Here is a 22,708-nt window from a genome sequence, read left to right on the forward strand (position 1 = left end):
TGCCCCTCCCCCGTTCATGCTCTGTCTCTCTCTGTCCCAAAAATAAATAAAAAACGTTAAAAAAAATTTAAAAAATAAATAAATAAATAAAAATAAATAAATAAATAAATAAAACATATGCAAGATAATTAGATTTACATAGACTTTTGAAGATACATACAGTAATTAGAATTTTGAAAGTAAAATGTTGTGTTTTTATATTCATTATAATGTCACCTAATTATATTTTCCTTTTCCTGGATTCCAAATTTCTTATGCCTCAAAGACATATTTTGATTTAAATTTAGATGTTATTCATCTGATTATTTCCCAAGACATTTTAAATGTGTTCTATAATAATTACCCCTGCCCATATATGTATCACATACCAACTATTGCAGGTATTGGTGAGATAGCAGTCTATATTCCTTAAAAAAGGGGATTACAAAAAGTAACATGGTGACGGTTCCTGGAAAGTCATGAGGCTCTGAGTTCAAGTTCCATTTGCTATGTATCTTCAGGCAAATGACTTAAACTCTGAGTCACAACATTTCCGCCTCTTTAAAAGAGGGTAATTATTTCACTGTACTCTTTAGGATGACCATTAGACACCATATATATGGATATGCTATGTCAATTATAAAAAATTATACTTATGTTAAATATTGTTTATACCAAACTGCACAAGAACTCTGCAATGACAATTATACTACCTACCCTATATATATAGGGTATATACTACCCTAATTATACTACCATGGGGCTTTGTGCTTGTAGAGTAGTGTGTGTATATGTGTGTGTGTGTGTGTGTGTGTGTGTGTGTGTGTATATATGTATATATATATATATATATATATATATATATATATATATATATATATGAAGAATAAATGGCCTCTGGAGTTTACTAAATCTCCTTTTTCAAAGGGACCCATAACAAGTTATATAATGCATGGAAAAGCCTTTGTAAAACACAATGTTCTTGACTTCTTGTTTTCACAGGATAATAGTTTCAGAAATCCTAGATTCTGAGAAATTAAATATTTTATTTATCTATATCCTTTATACTTCTCATGTTACTAAACATACTTGAACAACAAATAACTCTCTTGGGTATTTTATTTCAAATCAGGAGGAGTGGTATAATCCAATTTGTCTTTTGTTTGCAATTACATTCTTATTCAGGACACCTGGTAACTGTAAACTGATACTGAAATAGGGCAGGTGCCTTGCACTTCATATTATCCTCAAGCATAGGAGAACACAGGAGATTTAATAACCTCAAATTTCTGTGGAGTTCACTTCTAAATGACTATTCTTTAGGTCTCTGGGAAAAGCAGATGAGAAAAATAGCATATTTAACCATGGTAAAGAATATACCCAAATATCTATATTGAAGGAAACAAGTCAGTGACAAGGAAATATCTAACTACATTGGTTAAAAATCTTGTTTTATTTATCAGTGTGATGTTAAATTTTATAGATGAAGCAAATAAAAATCATCATCAATTCAATTTTAAATATGCTTCTAATGCCTAATGGAGCAGGCATATCTGAGAAATGACAATCATTGCTATTCATATACAGGAGTGAATGGATAATAAATCTTGGTCAAGCCAAGTGTTCTGTAGAGTACCTTCAAATTGTACTGAGCTTGATCTCCCCCCAGCCTCTGAGAAATCTGCTGTATGGCATGTAGATAGCTCTAATGTGGGTAGGATTGGGGACTGGCCTTTGCTACAGCTCTAGGAAGGATGAGGGCTGAATGCTATAGTAAAACTAAACAGGTACAGCAACTGCATGTCCCCATTTTGTCTGTACCTTTTGGTTTCCCAGTTGGTTTCCATCTTTCTAAGCACAGTACATATCAAGAGAGCAGAAACCCAGTATTAATCTAGGCACCATTTGGCCAATGTAGCCTATTTTACATGTCAGTACCATACTGTACTGTCAGTACTGACACTTAGATGGTTTCCATATCTTGTCTATTATGAGAACGTTGCAGTAAACATGGGAGTGTAGATATCTTTTTAAGACAGTAATTTCATTTCCTTTATATATAAACCCAGAAGTGAAATTGTTGGATCATATGGTACCTCCACGTTTAACTTTTTGAGAAACTTCCATACTGTTTTCCACTGTGGCTGCACCAATTTACATTCTCACCAACAGTGCACAAGGGTTTCCTTTCCTCCACATCCTCACCAACACCCATCACTTGTCTTTTTGATAATAACCATTTTAACAAGTGTGAGATGATACCTCATGGTGGTTTTGATTTGCATTTATTGATGATTAGTGATGTTGAACACCTTTTCATGTATCTGTTGGTGATTTTTATGTTTTCTTTGAAAAAATATCTCTTCAGTTCCTCTTCCCACTTTTAAGTGGATTATTTGAGGTTTTCTGGGATTGAGTTGTATGAGTCCCTTACATATTTTGAATATTAACCCTTTATCAGATATGTCGTTTGCAAATATTTTCTCCTGTTCCATAGGTTGCTTCCTCATTTCATTTCTTTTGCTGTGAAGAAGCTTTTGAGTTTGATGCAGTACTACTTATTTTTTCCTTTGTTTGTGCTTTGGTTGTCTTATCCATAAAACAATTGCCAAGACCAATATCAAGCAGCTTTGATTCTGTTTTCTTCTAGGAGTTTTATGGTTTTAGGTCTTATATTTGTCTTTACCATTTTTGTGAGTGATGTAAGATAGGAATCCAATTTCACTCATTTGCATATGAATATCCAGTTTTCCCAGCTACCTTTCCTTAAGAGATTATCTTATCTCTATTGAGTATTTGTGGTTCCCCTGTCAAATATTAGTTAACCATAGATGCATGGGTTTATTTCTGAGTTCTCAATTCTGATCTATTAGTCTATGTGTCTGTTTTTATATCAGTATCATATTAATTACTGTACCTTATAAATATAGTTTAACAACAAGAAGTGTGATCCCTCCAACTTTGATCCTTTTTTCTTGGGATTACTCTGGCTATTCAGGGTATTTTATGGTTCTATACAAATTTTAGGATGGCTTTTTCTATTTCTATAAAAAATGGAAAAATGGAATTGGAATCTTAATAAGAATTTGCTTGTATCTGTAGATTGCTTTGGGTAGTATGTACATTTTAACCATATTCACTTTTATAATCCTGAACATAGGATACCTTTCCCTTTATTTGTGTCTTCTTCAATTTTTTCATTAATATTTTAAAGTTCTCCATGTATAATTAAGGGTCTAAATGTGAAACCTGAAACCACAAAAATCCTAGAAGAGAGCACAGGTAGCAATTTCTCTGACATCATTCATAGAAACAGTTTTGTAGATATGTCTCCTCAAGGAAGAGAAACAAAAGAAAAAAAAAACTATTACAACTACATCAAAATAAAAAGCTTCTGTGCAGTGAAGGAAACCATCAACAAACCTAAAAGGCAACCTACAGAATGAGAGAAGATATTGGCAAATGATATATCCAATAAAGGGTTAGTATCCAAAATCTATAAAGAATTCATATTAACTCAACCCCCCCCCCAAAACAAACAATCCAATTAAAATTAGGCAGAAGACATGAACAGACATTTCTCCAAAGAAGACATACAGATGATCAACAGACACATTAAAAAGATAAGCAACATCACTCATCATCAGGCAAATGCAAATCAAAACCAGGTGAGGTAAGGTATCACTTCACACCTGTCAGAATGGCTAAAATCAAAACCACAAGAAACAAGTGTTGACAAGGATAAAGACAAAAAGGAAAGCTTATGCACTGTTAATGAGATGCAAACTGTCATAGCCACTGTGGAAAACAGTATAGAGGTTTCTCAAAAAATTAAAAGTAGAACTGCCATATGATCCAGTAATTCCACTACTAGGTATTTACCCAAAGAATATGAAAACACTAATTCAAAAAAATACATGCATCCCTATGTTTATTGCAGCATTATTTATAACAGCCAAATTATGGAAGCAACCCAAGTATCCACTGATAGATGAATGGGTAAAGAAGATGTGCTATACATATACACAATGGAACACTCTCCAGCCATGAAAAATAACGAAATCTTGCCATTTGCAACAATTTGGACAGATCTAGAGGGTATGATGCTAAGTGAAATAAGTTAGAGCAGGACAAATACTGTATGACTTCACTTATATGTGGAATTTAAAAAACAAAACCAAGAAGAAAAGAGACTCTTAACTATAAAGAACAAACTGATGGTTACCGGAGGAGAGTTGGTGGGGACTGGAGTGATAGATGAAACAGGTGATGGGGAATTAAAAGTACACTTCTCATGATGAACACTGTATGTTAACTATACTGTAATTAAATTTAAAAATAATAAAATTTTCCGAGTACAAATTTTTTACTTTCTTGGTTAAATTTATTCCTAAGTATTTTATTATTTTTGGTGCTGTTGCAAATGGGATAAAAATAATTTTTAATTAATTTTACAGTTATTTTGTTGTTAGTGTATAGAAACAACTGATTTTTGTATGTTGACTTTGTATCTTGCATCTTTACTAAATTCATTTATTAATTCTAACAGATTTTTGGTGAAGTCGTTTAAACTTTCTATATATAAAATGGTGCCGTCTTCAAGCAGAGAAAATTTCACTATTTCTTTTCTAATTCAGATATCTTTTATTTCTTTTTTCTTGCCTGACTGTCTTACTAGGACTTCCAATACTATGTTGAATAGGAATGCTGAGAGTGGGCAACATTGCGTTGTTTCTGATTTTAGAGGAAAAACTTTTGACCTTTCACCATTGTGGATGATGTTAGCTATGGGTTTCTTATAATTTTCTGTCAAATATCTTGGGTTGGGGAATTTATTGCAGGGGAGTCTTTGGCAATACCTATACTTCCTAAAATTTAGAAGATTTCTTTTTCTACTTATGTCAATTTTGGCTAATGTTAAATAGGATAGATAGATGACAGTTTAGATAGATAGATAGATAGATAGATAGATAGATAGATAGATATAGATAGATAAGTAGATAGATACATAGACACATAGATATATAGATACACAGATACATGGATATGTAGATACATAGATAATATGGTAGGTAATCTTACCCATCTTTAAGTTGTCAAATGTATTTTCTTAGAGTTCTGGTAACTAGCTTTTTAAGTGTCTTCTTTATATCTATTCTCTTTACTTTTTTAAAGTTCTTTTTTATTATGATTTTCCAGCTTTCCCTATAATGCATTCCCATATGGAGTCATCTCCCGCTCTGACTCTGGTCTTAGCTATTTACATTGCTTTGGCCTATGTGAATGTAATACAAGTGGACTCTTATAAGCAGCTTACTCTCACTGCTCTGTGAAATTATTTTTAAAACTATTAATGGAAATATTCATTTAGCATAAGAAACCATTACAACAGGGGCACCTGGGTGGCTCAGTTGGTTGAGCATCTGACTTCGGCCCAGGTCATGAGGTCATGATCTCACAGTTTGTGGGTTTGAGCCCCACATCAGGCTCCGTGCTGACTGCTTGCTCAGAGCTTGGAGCCCGCCTCAGATGAGCCTGGAGCCCACCTCAGATGAGCCTGAAGCCTGCTTCAGATTCTGTGTCTCCTTCTCTCTCTGCCCCTCCCCCACTCACGCTTTGTCTTGCTCTGTTTCTCAAAAAAAATAAATATAAAAAAATTTTTAAAAAAGAAACCATTACAACATATTGAGTTTTGGTTTTTTATTTAATTTTTCTAATGTTTATTTATTTTTGAGAGAGAGAGAGAGAGAGAGTGAGTGGGAGAGGGACAGAGAGAGAAGGAAACTGAATCTGAAGCAGGCTCCAGGCTCTGAGCTGTCAGCACAGAGCCCCGATGTGGGGCCCTGACTCACAAATCGTGAGATCATGACCTGAGCCAAAGTCTGAGGCTTAACCACCCAGCTGCCCTTCAATATGTTGAGTTTTTAAAAGCTGACAAATACCATAAGCATCACAAAATCCAGAAAAATAACACATTTTTATTTTTCATTTTTTTAAGTTTATTTATTTTGAGAGAGGGAGAGAGAGAGAGAGCACGAGCAGGGGAGGGGCAGAGAGAAAGGAAGAGAGAGAATTCCAAGCAGGCTCCACACTCTCAGGGCAGAGCCTGACTTTGTGCTCAAACCCACAAACTATGAGATCATGACCTGAACAGAAACCAAGAGTCAAATGCTTAACGTACTGAGCTACACAGGTGCCCCAGAAAAATAACACATTTTTAAATTTACTTCCTGGCATTTCATTATAACCCTTTTTCATAATTTTTTTGGCTGAACATTCTTTGCTTGCCCTATTCACATGACATTTTATAATTCAATATTCTATAGAGAATAAGGGTATTTCAACCTATTGTCTAGCATGGTTGACCAAAATGTATTTTTTACTATTCAAAATTAAAAAAAAATTTTTTTCAGTTTCACAACTTGCTTTTGGGTCATATCAGGTAAACTTTAAGAATTACTGCCAAGTTTGAGAAAACCTCTGTCAGGTTTCTTTTAAAACAGCTGTAAGGTTTGAAAGAACATTCCATATACCAAATTTTGGCTCTGTAGAGTTTTTAATTTTTTTTTTTAATTTTAATTTTTATTTTTATTTTAAATTCAGGTGTAAGTAACATACACTATATTAGTTTCAGGTATAAAACGTAATGAACCAAATTTGTATATATTGCAAAATAATCACAATAAGTCTAGTTAACATCTGTCACTATACACAGTTACAAAATTTTTTTGTTTAATGAAAACTTTTAAGAGTCACTCTCTTTTTTTTTTCTTTTTGGCTTTTTGGTGTGTCTTTTTTTTAAAAAATATAATTTAATGTCAGGGCACCTGGGTGGCTCAGTCGGTTGAGCACCTGACTTCAGCTCAGGTCATGATCTCACGGTCTGTGAGTTTGAGCCCCGCAACGGGCTCTGTGCTGACAGCTCATAGCCTGGAGCCTGCTTCGGATTCTGCGTCTCCCTCTCTCTCTGCCCTTTCCCCAATCATCCTCTGCGTCTCTCTGTCTCAGAAATAAATAAACATTAAAAAAATTTTTAATAATAATTTATTGTCAAGTTAGCTAACATACAGTGTATACGGTGTGCTCTTGGCTTCAGGGGTAGATTCCTGTGATTCATCACTTTCATACAACAGCCAGTGCTCATCACAAGTGCCCTCCTCAATGCCTGTCACCCACTTTCCCCTCTCCCTTGTCCCCATATCAACCTTCAGTTTGTTCTCTGTATTTAAGAGTCTCTTATGGTTTGCCTCCTTCTCTGTTTGAAAGTATTTTTTCTCCTTCCATCCCCCATGGTCTTCTATTAGTTTCTCAAGTTCCACATATGAGTGAAAACATATGATATCTGTCTTTCTCTGACTGACTTATTTCAGTTAGCATAATACCCTCCAGCTCTATCCATGTTGCTGCAAATGGCAGAATTTCATTCTTTCCAATTGCCAAGTAGTATTCCATCATATATATAAACCACATCTTCCTTATCCAGTCATCAGTTGATGGACATTTGGGCTCTTACCATAATTCGGCTATTGTTGAAAGTGCTGCTATAAACAGTCGGTACATGTGCCCCTCTGAATCAGCACTCCTGTATCCTTTGGATAAATTCCTAGTAGTGCTATTGCTGGGTTATAGGATTTTTTTTATTTTTTTATTTTTTATTTTATTTTTTTATTATTTTTAATTTTTTGAGGAACCTCTACAGTTTTCCAGAGCGATTCCACCAGTTTGCATTCCCACCAACAGTGCAAGAGGGTTCTCATTTCTCTGCATCCTCACCAATATCTGTTGTTTCCTGAGTTGTTCATTTTGGTCACTCTGACAAGTGTGAGTTGGTATCTCAGTGTGGTTTTCATTTGTATTTCCCTGATGATGAGAGATGTTTAGCATCTTTTCATGTGTCTGTTGGCCATATGGATATTTCCTTTGGAAAGGTGTCTATTCATGTCTTTTGCCCATTTATTCACCAGATTATTTGTTTTTAGGGTGTTGAGTTTGGTATGTTCTTTGTACATTTTGGTTATAACCCTTTATCCAATATGTCATTTGCAAATATCTTCTACCATTCTGTCGATTGCCTTTTAGTTTTGTTGACTGTTTACAGTGCGGAAGGTTTTATCTTGATGAGGTCCCAATAGTTCATTTTTGCTTTTATTTCCCTTGCCTTCAGAGACGTGTCAAGTAAGAAGTTGCTGCAGCTGAGGTCAAAGAGGTTGTTGCCTGTTTTCTCCTCTAGGGTTTTCATGGTTTCCTCTCTCACCTTTGAGTCTTTCATCCATTTTGAGTTTATTTTTGTGTATGGTGTAAGAAAGTGGTCCAGTTTCATTCTTCTGCATGTTGCTGTCCATTTCTCCCAGCACCATTTGCTGGAGACTGTCTTTTTCCGTTGGATACTCTTTCCTCCTTTGTCAAAGATTAGTTGGCCATACATTTGTGGGTCCAGTTCTGGGTTCTCTATTTTATTCCATTGGTCTTTGTGTCTGTTTTTGTGCCTATACCAATCTGTCTTGATGATTACAGCTTTGTAGTAGAGACTAAAGTCTGGGATTGTGATGCCTCTCACTTTTTTTTTTCAACATTACTCAGGCTACTCAGGGTCTTTTGTGGTTCCATACAAATTTTAGGATTGTTTGTTCTAGCTTTGAGAAGAATGCTGGTGCAAATTTGATTGGGATTGCATTGAATGTGTAGATTGGTTTGGGTAGTATTGACATTTTAACAACATTTATTCTTCCAATCCATGAGCATGGAATGTTTTTCCATTTCTTTGTATCTTCTCAATTTCCTTGATAAGTTTTCTATAGTTTTCAGCATACAGATCTTTTACATCCTTGGTTAGGTTTATTCCTAAGTATTTTATGGTTCTTGATGCAATTGTAAATGAGATCAATTTCTTGATTTCTCTTTCTGTTGCTTCATTATTGGTGTTTACAAATGCAACCGACTTTTGTACCTTGATTTTGTACCATACAACTTTGCTGAATTCATGTATCAGTTCTAGCAGCCTTTTGGTGGAGCCTTTTAGGTTTTCGATATAGAGTATTATGTCATCTGTGAAAAGTGAAAGTTTGACCTCTACTTTGCCTATTTGGATGCCTTTTATTTCATTTTGTTGTCTGATTGCTGAAGCTAGGATTTCCAACACTATGTTAAACAACAGTGGTGAGGGTGTACATTCCTATCGTGTTCCTGATGCCAGGGGGAAAGCTCTCAGTTTTTCCCCATTGAGGATGATATTAGCTATGGGCTTTTCATATATGGCTTTCATGATGTTAAGGTATGTTCCTTCTATCCTGACTTTCTTGAGGGCTTTTATTAAGAAAGGATGCTGTATTTTATCCAATGCTTTTTCTGCAACTATTGATAGGATCATATGGTTCTTATCCTTTCTTCTATTAATATGATGTATCACATTGATTGATTTGCGAATATTGAACCAGTCTTGCAGCCCAGGAATGAATCCCAAATGATCATAGTGAATAATTCTTTTAATATACTGTTGAATTAGATTTTCTAGTATCTGGTTGAGAATTTTTCCATCCGTATTCATCACGGATATTGGCCTGTAATTCTCTTTTTTAGTGATGTCTCTGTTGCTCTAGAAATCAAGGTAATGTTGGCTTCATAGAATGAGTCTGGAAACTTTCTTTCCATTTCTATTTCTTGGAACAGCTTGAGAAGGGTAGGTATTAACTCTCCTTTAAATGTCTGGTAGAATTTCCCTGGGAAGCCATCTGGTCCTGGACTCTTATTTGTTGGGAGATTTTTGATAACTGATTCAATTTCTTCACGGTTATGGGTCTGTTCAAATTTCCTGTTTCTTCCCATTTGAGTTTTGGTAGCATGTGGATGTCTAGGAATTTATCCATTTCTTCCAGGTTGTCCAGTTTGTTGGCATATAATTCTTCATAGTATCCTCTAATAATTGTTTGTATTTCTGTGGTGTTGGTTGTGATCTGTCCTCTTTCATTTGTGATTTTATCTATTTGGGTCCTCTCTCTTTTCTTTTTGAGAAGTCTGGCTAGGGGTTAATCAATTTTGTTTATTTATTTTTTTTTTTTTTCAAAAAAACCAGGACTTAGATTCATTAATCTGTTCTACTGGTTCTTTTGGATTCTATGTTGTTTATTTCTGCTCTAATCTTTATTATTTCTCTTCTTCTGCTTACTTTGGGGTTTCCTTGCTGTTCTGCTTCTAGTTCCTTTAGGTGTGCTGTTTTGTTTTGTATTTGGAATTTTTCTCATTTCTTGAGATAGGACTGGATTATAATGTATTTTCCTCTTAGGACTGCTTTTGCTGAATCCCAAAAGGTTTAGACCTCCATGTTTTCATTTTCATTTGCTTCCATGTCTTTTTTAATTTCTTCTTTAATTGCCTTGTTGACCCATTCTGCTTTTAGTCGGATATTCTATAACCTCCATGCATTTGGAGGCTTTGCAGTTTTTTTCATGTGGTTGATTTCAAGTTTCATGGCATTGTGATCTGAAAATATGCACGGTATGATGTCAATTATTTTATATTTATTGAGGGCTGTTTTGTGACCCCATTTGTGATCTATCTTGGAGAATGTTCCATTTGCACTTGAGAAGAATGTGTATTCTGCTGCTTTTGGATGAAAACTTCTGAATATATGTGTAAAATCCATGTAGTCCAGTGTATCATTCAAGGACATTGTTACTTTTTTTAAATTTTTTTAAGTTTATTTATTTTGAGAGACAGAGAGAGTGGAAGAGGGGCAGAGAGAGAGGGAGAGAGAGAATCGCAGGCAGGCTCCTTGCTGTCAGCACAGAGCCCAACGTGGGGCTCAAACTCACGAACTGTGAGATCATGACCTGAGCCCAAGGCCATTGTTTCTTTACTGATTTTCTGCCTAGATGATCAATCTATTGTTGTAAGTGGAGTATTAAAGTCCCCTGCAATTATCATATTCTTATCAATAGGATTGTTTATGTTTGTGATTAATTGATGTATATATTTGGGTGTCATCAAGTTGGGGGCATAACCATTTATAATTGTTAGCTCTTCCTGATGGTAGACCCTGTAATTATGATATAATGCCCTTTTCCTCTCTTGTTACAGCCTTTAGTTTAAAATCTCGTTTGTCTGACATAAGTATGGCTACTCTGGCTTTCTTTTGACTTCCAGTAGCATGATAGATGGTTCTCCATCCCCTCACTTTCAATCTGAAGGTGTCCTCAGGTCTAAAATGGGTCTCTTGTAGACAGCATAAAGATGGATTTTTTTAATCCATTCTGATACCCTATCTCTTTTGATTTGAGCATTTAGCCCATTTACATTCAACGTTATTATTGAAAGATATGGATTTAGTGTCGTTGTGTTATCTGAAGGTTTCATGCTTGTGGTGATGTCTCTGGTCCTTTGTAGCCTGTGCAGTGTTCCACTCACAGAGTCCCCCTTAGGATCTCTTGCAGGGTTGGTTTAGTGGTCATGAACTCCTTCAGTTTTTGTTTGTCTGGGAAAGTCTTTAATCTTAAGCCTTAAGATTCACTCTCTTAACAAGTTTCAAGTATACAACACAGTATTGTTAACTGTAGTTAGTTTGCTACATATTACTTCCCCATTATTTATTTTATAAGTAGAAGTTTGTACCTTTTGACCCCCCTTACTTATTTTACCCACTCTGTGCCTTCAGTAGCCACCAACTTTTCTCTGTATCCATAAGCTTGTTGTTTGTTGTTGTTATTTTCTACATACAAGTAAGATCATACAGTATTTGTCTTTCACTGTCTAATTTGTTTCACTTAGCATGATACCCTTAAGGTCCATCCATATTGCTGTGAACTCTTTGTTCTGTGATTTAACCTTCAGGCATGCTGAATGCTGAGGGACACACAACTTGGGAGATTGACCCACAGAGATATGAGAGACACAACTGCAAAACATGCAGTGATGACCTCTAAGATAAGCTCACCCTCTGATGAGTCTGATTCACATGAACATGAACAAAGCCAGCCTAGAAAAGCTCTCTAGTCTAAAGCAGAATTGGGAGCAGAGTCAAAGTTAAATAGAAAGTTGTTTTAAGACTCTAAATCATTCAATAATGGAAAACTAATAAAAATACTTTTAGCTTTTAGGTACTCCATTTGTTAAATCCTGGAACTCTACTTTGCTCTCTCTACATATGCACTCTCTTTTTTTGCACTTCAGTATCTGATGATGTGCTATAAATGTTTACCAATTGGCTTTCTGTGGTGAAAAAAGAAAAAAAAACACTTTTGCATAGCATTTACCAATATCTGTGGTGTAAAACCTTCCACCTTGACTAGTTTCAAGCTATTTGTTATATAACGAGCAACTTGGCAAAACACATGGAAGATAACAATTAACTTTCATTAACCTGCAATAACCAGGTCCAGATAATCTCTAGCGTATCCATTTATGACACCAGCATTGATCCATTCAGATGCCCAAAGTTCATGGACATAAGTCTTATTATGCTGAAAAATAGTCTTTGCTCCAACACATGCTACAGACTAATATCTGGGCCTATGGATATTGTACCCAGAGATTTCTTTATATAACAAACTATAAGCTTATACAAATTATGTGTTTAGTAAAGCAGAAGCTTCTCTCTTGGAGAAATCTGTTCCTCAAGAGAAATCTTGGGCAATAAATAAATGCCCTCCTCTGTAGATCATTTTTATAGCCACAGAACTCCCATCTCCACTTACATACATACATTTTTAAAATACATCATTTTTTACTCTTCAAGAAAATTGTCACTTTTTAAATATTTCTGAAAAGTTAAATGGATACAATAACTCTCTTTCCCAATGTCTTCCAAGATACTACTAAAAAGTTTACCTTCTAGGAAGGATCATGTTCCAGAAAAAATAATATGCAATCTAACAATACTACAATAAAGAACTAGTTCAACAACTTAGTAATCTAGTACACTGCCACAGGATACTTGAAATTTCAAAAAAAGTCTTTTATGCACTAGATACCTATATAAAAGAGAAGAAAAAAAATGAAAAGTAACAATTGATTATTTCATGCAGTATTCTTAATTTCCTTTATTAAAAATTAGTAATTACTTCTAGGGGCACTTGGGAGGCTTAGTTGGTTAAGCATCCAACTCTTGATTTCAGCTCAGGTCATGATCTCATGGTTCATGAGACTGAGCCTTATGTCAGGCTCCACGCTGAGTGTGGAGCCTGCTTGAGATTCTTTCTCTCCCTCTCTCTCTCCCTCTCCCACCCCGCACTTGTGCACTCTCTCTCAAAATAAACATTTTAATATATATAAAAACACAAATAAAAAATAGTAATTACTTTTAGAATTTAGTATTTTTGGATCAGGTCAACTGTTCTGCATGTTACAGGCCTTTTACTGCTTATATATTTCCCTAATAATGTAAATGTGCACTAAACTTGACATGTCAGACCATGTAGATACTATCAAAAATACAAACACAAAGACAATCACACTTTTTATTAACTTTTGACAATGGGCATCCAAGGAAATACTAGATCTCTGATGTATCACACTCTTCTAGCCCTCAAAGGTAATAGAAGCTCAATACCTGACCATGCTTTATATTTCATGAAGGTAACATTTCAAACGGAAGTTGGAAAAAATATTTTAATCCACATGTTAATTTAATGATGCTATAATAGAATAATGCCACTTAGAGATTAGGAAGGAATTTCCTCCAATTATGGGAAAATTTTTACTACACTTTAGTACGTGTGCCTCACTAAACTAACATACTTAATTCTTTTTAACTTTGTTGTATTATGCTATGTCTTCACTCTTGGAAACAATCCATGAAAGAAATAGTTTTTTTTTTAATTTTTTTAACGTTTATTTATTTTTAAGACAGAGCATGAACAGGGGAGGGTCAGAGAGAGGGAGACGCAGAATCCGAAACAGGCTTCAGGCTCTGAGCTGTCAGCACAGAGCCAGACACGGGGCTCGAACTCACGGACTGCGAGATCATGACCTGAACCAAAGTCGGCCACTTAAGCGACTGAGCCACCCAGGCGCCCCAAGAAATAGTTTTTAAGCTGGGTTTCATTAAAAACTTCTGCTCTGTGGAAGACAATGTCAAAAGAATGAGAATGCAAGCTATAGACTGGGAGAAAATATTTGCAAAGGACATGCCTGATAAAGAACAATTATAAGTATAAACAGAATTCTTAAAACTCAACATTAAGAAAACATATAACCCAATGAAAATATGGTTCAAAGACATTAACAGACACCTTACCAAAGACATACAGATGGCAAATAAGCATAGGAAAAGATGCTCCACATCATTTGTCATTAGAGAAATTCAAATTAAAATGATAATTAGATACTACTACACACCTCGTAGAATGGCCAAAATCTGGAACACAAACTAGAGCCACATGCTGGTGAAGATGGGCAGGAACAGGAATCACTCTAGGTATTTACCCAAAGAATACAAAATACAAATTCAAAGGGATATTATGCGCCCTGATGTTTATAGCAGCATTATCTATAGTAGCCAAATAATGGAATATATATACTCAGCCATATACATATACAATGGAATATGACTCATCCATAAAAAAGAATGAAATCTTGCCATTTGTGATGACATGGATGGAGCTAACAAGCATAATGCTAAGCGAAATAGGTCAGTCAAGCACAAATATATGATTTCACTCACATGTGGAACTTAAGAAATAAAACAAATGACAAAGGGGAGAAAAAAGAGGAGGCAAACCAAGAAACAGACCCTTAACTATAGAGAACCAACTGGTGGTTACCAGAGGAGAGGTGAGTTGGGGAATGGGTGAAATAGGTAATGGGGATTAAGGAGTGCACTTGTTGTGGTGAGCACTGGCTGTTATATGGAAGTGTTGAGCCACTGAATTGTGCACCTGAAACTGATATTACACTGCATGTTAACCAACTAGAATTTAATAAAAACTTAAAATTAAAAAAAAATTTAAACTCAGGTTATATTTACTGCACCTTTTAAACTCTACACTGTGTATCCTTCTATGTATTTACTCCACATCTTTCTAAACTAAGCCAACTAAATAAAAATCAACATTTAACTTTCATTTATTTCTCATACTAAGCATTGTATTTTTCTTGTCTGCCATTTTTTGTTGATTTTATGATTATGTTAATAATACTTTTGTTCAAAATAATATTATGAATTCTGTCGTATTTTGGAATGTGGAAGTGTCTCTGACCTATTTCTCAATATTGATGTCTAGGTGGTTAATCTGTGGATGGCATACTTTCTTTTGGCATTATCTTCAGTTTAGTATTAAAATATATAGTGATTTAACCCTCTGCTGAAGCATCTTCCTAAATATTTCTGTTAGTATTACAATTTTCACAACATACTAACAAAATATCATTAACTCCATTTTTATGGATAATGAAATAAAGGCTAAGATTTAGTAACTCTCATTCATAAACATCATTTTGTACAGTATATAAACAGAGTTCTCTTTATCCCCAAAGTCCACCCAACTAATTTCACTAAAGACCTTATATGAATCCCCATGGTTCTAGGATTAACGCAAACCTTACTTCTCTGCTTTTAGGAAAATAAACCAGTGGAAAATCACCCCGGCCAAAAAAAAAAATCATTTGGTATTGGTCATGTAACACTCATTTTCTTTTACAGAATAGGAAAATAACACTATATTCTTTCAAAAGGGAACAGTAAAGAAAGTTATATTAATGTTTGTCTATAACTGGGGAGTGAGGGATCCAATACAGAAAGCAGATACCAATTATTAATAGTGTTTAGGTAATATTGTTAGCTCTGACACATAGTCATGGATTCTTTAGTAAACACCACCATGTAGTAATTTTGCACATACGTATGTGTAATTGAAGTATAATGTAAATGTGTGTGTGTGTGTGTGTGTGTGTGTGTGCAAACAGCATGCACACGCACTATAGTAGCTGTTCCCCAGTGATTTCTCCAGGGGATTATAGGATTGCATTCATGGTTTTGTCCTAAGTAATTCCATGCCACTAACAAAATAAAATATTTGAGGTGTATAATTTTAATATGTCCTTGACAACTCAGCTATAATCAATGCCTTTAATCGGTTTAATTATTGAATATTTATATCATTTTATTTGCATTTCTCTTGGTGTTTATTTAGATGCTTATTTTGTAATTCCTTGTTTATAATATTTTCTACTTGGAGTGAGGGAGATCCATATTTGGAGTGACTTGTAGGAATTCAGAATTGAAATTGTAAATATAAAATCTGCATAACTGTAATGAAGCTTATAAAAAGTAGGAGATGATATAGTAAGGGTGTGAAAAATGATAGATTATGGTCCTGGGGAAATGACAAATATAGCTTTGGCATAGTCAGCATAAGACTATAACCAGAAGGAGGTGGAAGAGGAGAACCATGGGGAGTAAAGACCACCCAGAGAACATTTGGGGAGAAGGAAATTTTGTACAGGTCTTGATGTATATGGTCCTACTCTAGCTGTCTCAGAAATAGAGAAAAAATACAGGAGAATGTATATGAGTAGATTGAGGTGTTACTATTGGTAAATCTTCTTTAAAACAAAGAGAAAGGTAAGACTCTACTAGGATAAAGTCTCATTAAAGTTCCAACTTATTAGGTTGGATTTGAGATAATTTCTTTTTATACGATCCTCAATATCTTTTTATGAATATAATTTATTGTCAAATTGGCTTACATACAACACCCCGTGCTCATCCCAACAAGTGCCCTCCTCAATGCCCATCACCCATTTTCCCCTCTTCCCCACCCCTGTCCACCCTCAGTTTGTTCTCTGTATTTAAGAGTTTCTTATGGTTCGCCTCCCTCCTCTGTTTGTGACTATTTTTTTTCTCCTTTCCTTCCCCCATGGTCTTCGGTTAAGTTTTTCAAGGTCCACATATGAGTGAAAATACATGATATCTGTCCTTCTCTGATGAATGGATAAAGAAGATAATCTTCAATATCTACTCAAAGTCACATTTAAGTCTGGGAAATAAATTAAAATAGTTTCCATGCTGTTTTTGGAATACTTGCTATAAATACACATTCAAGGTTAAGGGGTTTAGAGAAAACATTTTACAAAGAAATTGACATTGCAGTCATGAACTGCATTGTTTTAATAAATTATCCATTATGGTTTACTTCTTATTCTAATGACTTTGTGATTCCAAAATCATCAATATTATATATGTGTGTGTATCTATGTTCATAGTGATATTCATATTGTTTTTTAAAGTTGAATATATCTATCTACATAAAGTATTATATCTTATATAATATTATATATAGAATACCCTATGTAATATCATATCTAGTTAAACATGCATATGTGGGACTTAAAAAAAAATACATATGTATGACATCTTCTAATATATGTAAAATTATATATATTAAATATATAATTATAAATTTATAGAATTACATAATTAAAATATCTGTATATTTTATAATTTATAATAATTTACGTATATAAATTTAAATCTTGACTCTGTGCAAAACTATAACTTGGCAGTGGCTGTAGGTTTCTTTGAATTTCAATATGGCAGTCACATTCTTTTTAATTCTTAGGTATTTAATATATTTTTCTTATGATTAGTGAGATTTTCCATTTAATATTAAATAGAAGTTGGTATTATAGGGCAGTCTCATATTTTATTTCATTTGATTACTATTATTTTTTAATTTACATATTTAAATTCATGTTAGTTAACATTCAGTGTAATCTTGGTTTCAATGATTCATCACTTACATATAACACCCAGTGTTCATCCCAAGAGCACTCCCTAATGCCCATCACCCATTTAGCCCATCTCCATCCATTTCCACTCCAGCAACCATCAGTTTGTTCTCTGTATTTAAGTCTTTTATGGTTTGCCTCCCTCTCTGTTTTTACCTTATTTTTCCTTCCCTTCCCCTATGTTCACCTGTTTTGTTTCTTAAATTCCACATATCAGTGAAATCATATGATGTCTGTCTTTCTCTGACTGATTTATTTTACTTAGCATATTACTGTAGTTCAATTCATGTTGTTGCAAATGGCAAGATTTCATTCTTTTTGATTGCCGAGTAATATTCCAGTGTGTGTGTGTGTGTGTGTATCCATCCCACATCTTTCTTATCCATTCATCAGTCAATGCACATTTGAATTTTTTCCATAATTTGGCTATTGTTGATAGAGCTGCTATTGGGGTGCATGTACCCCTTCAAATCAGCATTTTTGTATCCTTTGGATAAATACCTAGTAGTACATTTTGCTCATGTGTTGATAGAAATAGAAATACCTTTGTATTCATGAGTGATTATAGATTCTGAATATGTTTCTATTTCAATATTTTCCTATAAGATTGTACTGTTTTTTTGGTGGGGGGGGGGGGAGATGAATGAAATGAATATTTCTTCCTCTTCCTTCCCACCAACCTTTGGAATAAAGATTTATTACCTGTAATTTTATTAGTGTATACCTGTAAAATCATATGGGGGTAGTATTCTCTCCATGCAAAGGAATTTGACTGCTGTCTCTGTTCTTTTAACAAATGAATCTATATGGCAAATATTTTACTCTGGTTGCAAAAAAATTTTTTACAGGTCTATAGACTAACAATTCTGAAACTATTTTATGTGTCTACTAAAACTGATCAAATAAGTAAGCATAAAGTGGTATTGGAGACAGGTTTCTCACTGTTGAAAGGACTTGGGAATAAACAGAGAAGGCTAGATATAGAAACAACTATAGATAGGGATTTATAACAGTATTAGGATGTGCAATTATATTTGCTTGTTTACTTTCTGATTAAAACTAACATGTCGGTAGCAATGAACACATTTAGCATTCTCATCTTGATTTTTAAAGGCCATTCTCTACTAAAATGAAACAGTGTTCCTTGGAGACATGGTTGATTTTAAGGTTGAGGCAGTGAAAATAGTAACTAAGCCTGAAATATCTTATAGTAATAGAAAGTGAAAATTGCTTTAAAAGAATGGGGTCATATCAAAAGGAAATAGGAAACAATATATGGAAAAGTTTCCAAAATCTGGGACAACCTGAATAATAAAAATAAATAATGACAATAGTTGAGAGGCCCCTGGGGGGGGGGGGGAGGTTCTCAGTTGGTTAAGCATCTGACTCCTGGTTCTGACTCACAGTTCCTGCGTTGGAGCCCTGCGTCGGGCTCTACCCTGACAGCACAGAACTGCTTGGGATTTTTCTCTCTCCCTCTCTCTCTGCCCTTCCCTGGCTTGCTCTCTCTCAAAAAATAAATTGAAAAAAATTTTAAATAATGATAATAGCTAGGTAAAATATATAAAATAAAATAAATTTATATGCATTATACTGATATGCATAAATAAATTAATAAACAGGCAATTTCTTAAATGCCAATTAAAAATAGAAAGAATGATGGGGCGCCTGGGTGGCTCAGTGGGTTAAGAGTCCGACTTCGGCTCAGCGTCATGATCTCCTGGTTCATGCGTTGGAGTCCCGCACAGGCTTGGTGCTGGCAGCTCAGAGCCTGGAGCCTGTTTCAGATTCTGTGTCTCCCTCTCTCTCTATCTCTCCTCTCTTCACACACTATCTCTCTCTCCTTCAAAAATAAACATTAAAAAGTTAAAAATAGAAAGAGTGAAAAAATTTTAATTATGTTTTTAATAATAACATTTTACATAAGCATAATAAAATGATCAAAACTAGGATTCTTATAAAATGTCAATTATCTTTCTAATTTTTTTCTTTCCAGTAAATAATGCAGGTTCCCCTCTTGCATTTATTTGTCCAGGGTCCTTACTTTTTTCCAACTTGTGATAGTTCACACAGTCTTTCTTTGCCTCTTCTTTATGAAGAGTATGAGGCATTATACATATATATGTATACATATATATCCTTCAATTTGGGTTTTCTGATATATTCTCATGATTAGAGTGGGATTCTACATTTTCGGTAAGAATACTACAGAAGCAATTTGTGTCCTTCACAGTGTGGCATATCTGGAGGTACAAAATATAAATCGATTATCACTATTGATAATTTTTATAATTTATATAAGATAGTTTCTGCCAGGATTCTCCCTATGTAATTAATACATATCTTGTAGGGAGATACTGTAAAACCATGCAAATTATACTAACCATATGTTTTCACATATTTTTACAATCCTTTACAGTAAAATTCCAGTTAGTAACTACATAAGGAATCATGAAAATGGTAATTCACCATTAGGCCAACACAATAGTGATAGAGTAATAATTACTGCAGGGTATAAAGAAGTCTCAATACTTCACTTGTAACTTTTTTGTCTAAAATTATTATTAAAAAATTAAAAGAAACTGGAAGATATGTTTGAGAGAACTAAAATTTAGGGCTTAGTTTTGCAGTCTGGTTGCATGAAGAAGAGCCAGCTTTAAAGAGTAGAAAAGGAGTTGAGAGAGGAGACACCAAGTAGGTCAAACCAACGTTTGGATGCAGATATCTTAGTCTAATCTCCATGTCTCTTAACCATTCTATCCTATTTCCTATTCCATGTGTTTTTATTCAGAACTTAATTCTAAAGACTATCTTTAAGATTTCTCTTCTGGGTTATGTTTTATTTCTACAGGGGTATCTAATTTACTCTTTACTATATCTATTGAGTTTTAAATTTCATTTGTTGAATTTGTAATTTCTAGAAATTATTTTTGGTTCTTTAGTAATTTTTCACAATTATTCTTTTTGGTTTTTTTTTTTTAATTTATTTATTTTGACAGAGAGTATTTTAGAGAGAGAGCACAGATGGGGGAGGGGTAGAGAGAGGGAGAGACAGAACCCCAAGCAGTGTCAGTGCCATCAGCAAAGAGCCGGATGGAGGTCTCAAACTCACAAACCATGAGATCACAACCAGAGCCCAGATCAAGTCTGATGCTTAAGCAATTGAATCACCCAGGTGTCCCGGCAATTATTCTTTTTAATCTCTTGCTCCTTATGCTTTTAGGCTTTGCTTTCATCATCTTAAACACTGAAAAAAATAATTATATACTTCATTTCGAATAATATTTCAAATCACTGTGTTAGTATTTATGGTCTCTGTTTCTGTTAATATTTATGGTCTCTGTTAATATTTATGGATCTCAGTCATGAAGCCTCCTTTCCTTATAAACAAATTCTAATTATGCAGGATTGGCTGCAGATTTGACGCTAGATTTATCTTTGCATCTTTTAAACAATTCTACTTTGGGTCTTCTTTTTAGTGCAACAGAAAAACTCTCAAGGGACTTGAAATTTCAGTATGTCCCTGTCAATTTATCTAATTGAATATAATTTTGTCACTGAATATAACATTGATATAACTATGTTACACTTCTTAGAACATAGATACATTAGTATTCTCTTTTACTTCCAAATGATACTTTTCAACCTGGTGGCTACCAAGCACTCTTAAAGACTTAGCTAAAGCATTATTGCATTATTCTCTTCCAGGAAGCAACTTCCTTCATGGGCTTGCCTTCCTCAACTCGTTCTGACCATCTAAGATCCATCTCCATTATATTTGTAGAATAAGTATTGGTTCCAATGACATTTTCTGCAGTAATCTGTGAACTCATTTTGAACCTGAAGTGGTCTTTCTTGTTTATGCCCTGTGCATAATATAGAATCTGGCATACACTATGCGCTAAAAACTTGTCTTTTGGAGGTATGAAATATTAAAGGATTTGTAGAGGAACTGAAATTGGGTTAAAGTATAGATGGATGATTGCACACAGCATCTACACTTCTAAATTGTACCCCTCCCTTGAGATTGTAGTGTTCACAGCCCAATTAATATTTCCACAGACATGTCCAATTATTAACTCACACACTGAAGGTCAAAAACCTTTCCGTAGCTACTACTTATCTAACATTTTGTGGTTTTGCTAGTCATTATCCATACTCCGGTTGGTCAAACCACAAACTGAGCACTTCTCTGTTTTTTAAGACTCATTCTGTGATTTCCATTCACAAACCAATATTATATTTTCCCTGACACTCATCAAGTCTTGTTTTCCTAATATTTACTTTTAGCCTGTTACAGATTGTTTTTTCCCTACCACTCAAATCCTATTTAGATTCTGGAAGAGTTTTATTATAGGACACATATGATCATTTTCTGGACATGATTTGAAAATCTGAGTAGACCTCTTTTGTGGAAACTGAAATTGATCCCAGAGTATAGCACTCAAGACTCTCCAAAGTGTTCTGTTTTAACTAGTATTTTCTTTGTCTGTACTGTTCTGTGTTAGCCTTGACTCTATGCATACTGAACTGATAACTGCATACTTAAATGGCCATCATTTCCACATCATCATTCTTTTTCTCCTTGTCTTCCATTCACCTTCAGAACCCATCTTCTGTCATGTTTGCTACTGGGCTCAATGAAAGGCACCCACATCCTGAAGCTTTGTGAGATTTTTTTCCACATTGGAGTGATAGCATCTTCTGGAGCCTGGAAATATTGTACCTTAGTATAATATTTAGCATACTCTTCCTATTGTTATTGTGATGTGATGTGATGTGTGCATCTTGTCCACATACTATCATACAACCAAATTTATGTCAAGACCTACATTTTTGTTTTCCCAAATTTTCAATCATCATGTTCCATAAGATATACCATATTATTTACTAGACTTTCTTAAATGGGTTCTATTGTAATTAAAAAGTGTCCATTGAAAAGTATCATTTTTATTTTAATATATTTAAAATGAACTCCTAAAATGCTGCAGCCATTTCCTCCAGAATATTT

At 34.4% G+C, this 22,708-nt stretch overlaps 1 protein-coding gene across 4 annotated transcripts in view; it reads left to right on the top strand.

Moving 5' to 3' along the window:
• LOC109278177 (UDP-glucuronosyltransferase 2A1) overlaps window positions 1-22,708 on the top strand; it is a 62,718-nt gene that overhangs the window by 15,334 nt on the left and 24,676 nt on the right. The window lies entirely within an intron of this gene.

This window comes from Panthera pardus, unplaced genomic scaffold (assembly GCF_024362965.1).
Source record: "Panthera pardus isolate Hobbes unplaced genomic scaffold, ASM2436296v1 HiC_scaffold_13, whole genome shotgun sequence".
In the NCBI taxonomy this organism is placed as follows: domain Eukaryota; kingdom Metazoa; phylum Chordata; class Mammalia; order Carnivora; family Felidae; genus Panthera; species Panthera pardus.